This window comes from Rattus norvegicus, chromosome 1, assembly GCF_036323735.1.
Source record: "Rattus norvegicus strain BN/NHsdMcwi chromosome 1, GRCr8, whole genome shotgun sequence".
In the NCBI taxonomy this organism is placed as follows: Eukaryota; Metazoa; Chordata; class Mammalia; order Rodentia; family Muridae; genus Rattus; species Rattus norvegicus.
This window is the reverse complement of record NC_086019.1, coordinates 227,865,781-227,872,770: the sequence shown is the minus strand read 5'-3', so window position 1 is coordinate 227,872,770 and position 6,990 is coordinate 227,865,781. Positions and strand designations below refer to the sequence as shown.

The following is a 6,990-nucleotide window of genomic DNA, read 5'->3' as shown; positions in this document are numbered from 1 at the left end:
AATGTATAAGGGAGACAGGAAAGTCCAGACAAAATGGAAAGAAAACAGATTTCATGTGAATATGGCATATAGGATCACACCAACTTTCTTTTGAGTATAAGGTCCTAATGGGACCCTTTGACCTGATTGCTTCATCCTTAAATGGCAAACTAAACAGCCATGCAATTTTAATAGTGAGGAAATTAGTACCTTCTTATGTTTCAGACTGTGAAATGGCACCAGGGAGGCTCAGTGGCAGGCAGTAGGCAGTGTGTGGATGTTCTATATCAAACCTGCAGGTTTTGTCCCTTCAACTTGCAATCCCCGATTGGAGACATTCTGACAGGATACCGCCAGGATGCCCCCCAAAAAAGGTATTTCAAAATAAACATCTGTTTGTGGGATTCTGTGCATTACTTAGAAGGAGTCGTTTTCTTCCACATTTTGTTTCAGCTTTTTTATCCCCTCTTGAGCGTTTCTTCTGTTTTTCTGTGGTTGAATTCCTCTGTTTCTTGAGACCTTGGTAATATATTTATCAGTTCTTCAATGTCTTCTCCTGTAGGCTTGTCTAGTTTCTCCACTGGAAAGTAACCACATTTAGTTTTCTTATGTTAAGGAAGCACTGCACATTGAGATTCTGGGGTAGCAGCTCAAAGTGGGCTTTCAGCAGCCAAGACCAGATCAGCATGGGGGCTACCACTGGCTATAAGGTACATTTGCAGCACCCATGGATAGTATATGCTGTGATCCATTTTGAAGTGTTTGACTAGCTTTCATTTGAATTTGTTTCTGGCAACATTTAAGCTCTCTTAAAAACAAACTGATAGAGTTTTCAAATGACAAAAGCCTAGACAAGCATATTTGTTTTTGCCTAATCCATATAGTCTGTTATTAGCTAATTCGTTTAATCTTAAAATGGGGAGAGAAGATGAGACCTCATTGTAGAGATAATCTCTGAAAGCTATCTAGCCTGGGGCTTGTATCTTGGGGATCTGAGCAGTAGCAGTATGCTGGTAGTATCCTCTTTAATATGCTCAGCCAGTTTTATTAACGTCAAACACCTGGGCAATCATAAGCAAATCAGTATTGAAGTTATTTCTTTCAGAAAAGAACACACACACACACACACACACACACACACACAGAGAGAGAGAGAGAGAGAGAGAGAGAGAGAGAGAGAGATTGCCAAATTTATCCCAAGAATCTTTTGAAAATGTCAGAAAATCATGTATTAACTTTTAGAAATATGGAGTTGATTTTCTAGTAATAAGGGCAAGAATACAATCTTAGGCACGATTTTTCTAATCTGAGGTTCTCAGGCTTCTGGGTTGACATAATTTGCTATTGGAGGGCTTTGGGTTTTTTCTTGTTTTTATTAGCTCCCCAATAATCCTTTCAAATCCATAATTATTAATTTTAGAATTAATAATTTTATACTCAAATGTGGTGTGGGTATGAAACCAAGAGCGTCACACTTGGCAGGGAAGGGCTCTCTGGCTGAGTTACTTCCACAGTGATAGAGGCTCTTGCTTTCTATTAATTCTATCATATTTAATTAACTAATTTTTCTACACAATAATATGTTATCATTTGATAGTTATTAATAATGTAATATGCTGTCACTCAAAATATATAAAATTTACAGAAAAATGTTTTAGAATACTCTGGTAAAAAGATACAGTCCTTAAGCCACTACCTAAAGACTATGCATGGACTGACCCTGGACTCTGACCCCATAGGTAGCAATGAATAGCCTAGTAAGAGCACCAGTGGAAGGGGAAGCCCTGGGTCCTGCTAAGACTGAACCCCCAGTGAACTAGTCTATCAGGGGAGGGCGGCAATGGGGGGAGGATGGGGAGGGGAACACCCATAAGGAAGGGGAGGGGGGAGGGGGATGTTTGCCCGGAAACCGGGAAAGGGAATAACACTCGAAATGTATATAAGAAATACTCAAGTTAATAAAAAAAAAAAAAAAGATACAGTCCTACTACAGAAAGATCAGCATAAGCATTTGGTTATCTTCCAGATTGGTTTCCTATGATAACCATGTCTGGTTTACATTTAAGAAAATATAATATTTTTTATATAGTATCAGCATTATTTTGGGTCCCATGAATATATAGCATATGTAGTTATTACTTGTCAATTAAAAGTAGAATGAATAAATGAGATAGGTGCAAATTAATTTAATAAGCAAATGAAAGTAGTTCCATAAACTTCAGTGAAGTTCATTGGAAAGAATGATAGCTTTGCCTCTTTTGACTGATGGGCTGTCAGTGTGTCATGACAATTATGTTTGTAATTGAGGGCTTGTAAGACGCCAGGATCTAGCCAAATTACTTATTGCATTTCTGCCACTTCCAACAAGCTACAAAAGAGTATAGTTTATCAGTTATAAGTGCGTGGCTCAGTATGTGGAAATGCACTTGTGCCTCTGGGCAGTCAGTGGAGAGATTGCAGGAGGCAAATCTGACTGTATGGGTTCTGCTCATGTTTCTATTCCATGGAGAAATTAACAGCATAAAGGAATTTTTGGTTCTCTCTCCATCGGAGGGTGCATCACCCTAACATGCCCCATCCTGTACTTATTATTCATCCAAGTACCAGGGTGGCAGGGGTCCTCAAACTCTGGAGTTCTTCTATCTGCTTGACACTTTCAACAAGTGATTTGTTGGACAGGGTTTCAGTTGGAATCTCGAAAAGGACACAATTAAGGAAGTTTAAAGATGAACCTGAGGTTTGTAACACAGAAAAGTAGAAATTTGGAAACACCTGGTCCATGTAAATCCTAGTTCTTTGTGAGGTTTAATACAGAAAGATGAGAAAGGGAAGTTGCCATGAATGGCTTCCAAGTCAGCTGTAAATAGAATTAAATTCCAATAAACAAAACCAAACACAGCAAAAAAGGAATGTGTAGTGAGAACGTGACCTGTGGTCTGCAAGGCAATTGTTAAGGACCAGTGGAGAGAGGAGCTGTAGAGTGAGGTGGGTGTTGGAAATAAGATTTTAGTAATAAAATAAGATTTTAGTAATAAAATAAGACTTTAGTAATAAAATAAGATTTTAGTAATAAAATAAGATTTTAGTAATAAAATAAGATTTTAGTAATAAAATAAGATTTTAGTATTACCAGGGATCGTGGTGTTATTATATCTTCCTTACTTTAATTTTTTTAAAGCACTATGGATTGTGCCTAGAGCCTTGGACATACTAGACAGGCACTATGCCACTGAGTCGCTCACCAGGCCTCATGTGGCTGCTGAGAGCAGCATATAAAATGACAAGAGAAGGTGACAAACAGACAAATAGAACCTTGGACAACTGCAGCACTGAGTGATAGGTAGGGAGAGAGACAGTGGGCGACTTATTGGGGGAGCTGGAAATATGGATGAAAGTTGAGAAGAGATAATGTAGAAAGGAAAGCTCAGTAGCTGGGAGCTACAGGAAGGCAGGCGATCAGTGAAAACCATCAGGATACATCAGGGAAATCTGCACCATTGAAACAGGCTAGGTATATCTCATCTGTATCCTTTAAAGGATTACATATCCTTTATTTTTATTTTTTACTTTTTATTTTAGTTTTTGTGAAAAGAGTGTCAATTCTGGACTGTCACATAAAATGTGACTACTCTTTCTCTTAACATTTCAAACAGAGTAATAGAAGGCTAATTTGAGAAGGTGTCTAGAAAATTCCCACCAGTATGTCAATGAATCCTAAAACTAAAAGACAGTTAGAATTAAATGGTGTCCGCAAATGAGACCATGAGACCATGCTCATGCAAAATGTTTGTAAATTACAAAGTGATATGCCTATCAGGTTCCAGTCATCACTATGCTGCTATAGTGTTGGTTAGCACAAGAATGGTTTTTTAACCATGCAAGGATAGATCTCTTTTCTGCTTGAACAAATTAGTCAAAACTCTGAATTTCTGGTGCTCAGATGATGTCCTTTTGTATCTAAGGCAAATAGACCACAGTTTCTACAAGAGATGTTGCTGTTATATGTGTGTGCATATTTGGTTTTATAAATTCTCATAGAAACACACCCCAGTAATTAATTAATTTGACCATCTACTACTTCATATGACCATCTATTAACTCATTTGTTCTTGTTATATGGTTTAGGTAGTTTGAGTAAGAATGTCTACCATAGGTTTATAAGCTTGGTCCTCAGCTGTTGGAACTGGGAAAGGTTAAGGGAGTGGCCTTGTTGAAGGAGGTATGTCACTAGATGTTGTCTTTGAGGTTTCAAAAGGTTCCAATATTCTGTGTTAGCTTGCTCAATCTCTCTCTCCCTCTCTCTCCCCACCCACTCCTCTCTTTCCCACTCACTTTCACTCTCACTTTTGCTTGTGGATCAGGTGTAAGCTCTTAGCTACTGTTCCAGGGTCATGCCTACCTGCCTGCCTATTGCCACGATTCCTGCCATGATGGTCATAAACTCACTCTCTGAAACTTTAAGCCCCGCAATAATAGAAAACTAACTAACTAACTAAGTCAGTGCTCCAGGAAGAATGTGCTGTGACAAAATAATAAGGAATTCACACATCAAGTGTCAACAAGTATTGGAATGAAGCCACTCAGAAACATGTTATAGACAAAAAGAGTCTTTGAAAATTAGCAACGTGAAGGGTTTGTTTCTAAGGTAACCTGTGTTCTCAAGGTTCCTCCTCTGAGAAGAGAGCATTTCTTGAGTTTGGTTGTTAAAGGATAGTGTCCCATTAACTGATAAAATGTTGTTGCATATTTACATTTCTTTTCTCCTATTTTATGTAGGAACCTTTTGCCCAACAAATTGCATGCACTTAAGAAAGCACAGACAGAAAGTCTTGATACATTTTTATGCCTTGTAATCACAACCATAGATGAAGCTCCTCACTGGTCCAAGGAACTTTGCCTTTTTCAGCCCAAACCTACAAACAGCCACAACTTCCCTATATACTCTCTAGCACTACAGCCAAACAATTATTAGCTGCTTTTCTCGCTGTTGATTAATTTGTGTTTTCCACACTTTTACATAAATGGAAACAGTAAACACTGCTCTTGTATCTGTAATCTAAAGAAAATTTAAATCAGTTTTATTAGTTTTAAGTGCATGTAATTAAAAAAGCAAAATCAAATGAGTAGATCAGCATGTATTCTGCGAAAGCACAGTTATAATAAGTGAACTGGACCAGGTTCTAGCTTTTATCTGTAGTGTAATGCTTGAGAAACCCCTGTATTGTCAGATACATTAGTCGTTTGCTGCTTGTATGCTAAGCACAACCTGCCTTGTATTTTACACATGGTTTATCCATTCACCTTTTGATGATTATTAGAGTTATTTTCTATCTGGGGATGAATAAAGCTCTCCGAATGTTGGAGTGGGACTCTAGGTGAATCTGTAGATATGTAGATCATGGCTGTGCTTTGGTCAGTTCTTAGGTCGCTGTAGAATTGCTTTCCAAGGTGGTTGTGTCATTTGTTTTATACTTCTGCCAGTAGTGTGTGAGGTCTTGTTGACCCACATGCTCACCAAAAGTTGGTATTGTGAATGGATCTAATTTAAGCCTTTTGAGAACGTGTGTGGTGAAGCCACATTGTGGCTTTAATTTGCATTTTACTAATGGCTAATATGTTTAATATGCTCATTGCTTTTCTTCTTTTGCCCGCATCCGTTCTTTGTCTTTTGTTTTCTTATCTTCATTTAGATTAAGTACTTCTTTTATTACATTGTATATTCACAGTTGGTATTTATAATGGCCTGACATGTTCCTTTCTAGTACTATCCATATGTATATCTATATATGTGCATATGTGTGTACAATACTCTATATGTCACCTCTTATATCTTGTTATTATTTTTACTTACATTTCCATCAATTATAAATTGTATAACCTATCAACGTTGCTTTAAATGTCAGTTACACACACACATATATACTTGTATGTAAAATACTTTTTTAATCTAGTGCTAGACCAAACCTTATCAAATGCTCTACTCCTGAGGTGCAGTTCCAACTCTAAACGTTCAATTGGGTTTTTTTTTAATACTTAAAAAAATCAGGAAAGTTTTTCTATTTATCTATATCTATTGTTTCTAGTGTTTTTTCTTTCAATTTCAGCTTCAAATCCATGTGGTGTTATTTTCTTTCTTTTAAAGGGTTTTTATTATTTTGTGTATGGTTGTGTGTGTATATGACATACACACATGCCCAGCACATATGTGGAGTTTTGAGGACAGCTTTGTACACTCAACTCTCTCCTTCAACCCTTATGTGGGTTTCCATTATCAAATTCAAGCCACTGTGTTTGCACTTTTGGGTAGCAAGAATCTTTTTCAGCTGAGCTATCTCACCATCCCCCTGGTATTGTTTTCTTTCTGTTGAAATACATTCCAATGATGTTTTGGGTGGTAAAATCTGTTGGCAGTCATTTTCTCAACCCTTGAATCCTTGAAGGTCTTACATTGCCTACATTTTGGAAGTTCAAGGGATGTGGAACTCTGGCTGTTAGTTACTCATGGCTCCTTGGTGCTTTAAAGATTTTTTTTTTTTAAGTTTCTGAAGAGAAGAGATGCCTTGGCATTCCGTGTCATTGTTTTTGGATTTATTCATCGACCTTTTTTAGAGTTTCTTTATAATTGTTGTCAAATTTAATATGATTCCTTAGGATTTCTCAACGTTTTCTTCTGAGATAGAAATTACACAGCTCCATCTTGGAATTGCTGGAATGCTTCTGAGAGTTGTTTTGTGTTTTGTTCCAGTAAGTTTGGCTAATTTGGTTTGGAACTTTGAACAGAAGGATGAATTCCTTCCTCCCTCATGTAAACAATCTCACCTGTTTCTAAATGTTGTGAGATCCAGGAACTGTTTTGCCTAATCCTCTTCGGTGCATCTTTTTCTGGACCCACATTTATACACATTTGCAATGCTCAACCAAGTTGGAAAGTTAGAAAATTTTTCTTTAGGCAAAAGATAGAGCAGTGTGTGGCTCATCCAATTTACCTCCATCCTTTCAGAGGAAATCCTT

General features: G+C 37.3%; 1 protein-coding gene across 1 annotated transcript in view; it reads left to right on the top strand.

Annotated features, from left to right (window-relative positions):
- The first annotated feature begins 236 nt into the window (after nucleotides 1-236).
- The window catches only part of Tmc1 (transmembrane channel-like 1), a 170,754-nt gene continuing 164,000 nt past the window's right edge, over nucleotides 237-6,990 (top strand). The window contains exon 1 of the mRNA NM_001415991.1: nucleotides 237-353. The gene's annotated coding sequence lies outside the window, so the exon portion shown is untranslated. The remainder of the gene's footprint in view (nucleotides 354-6,990) is intronic.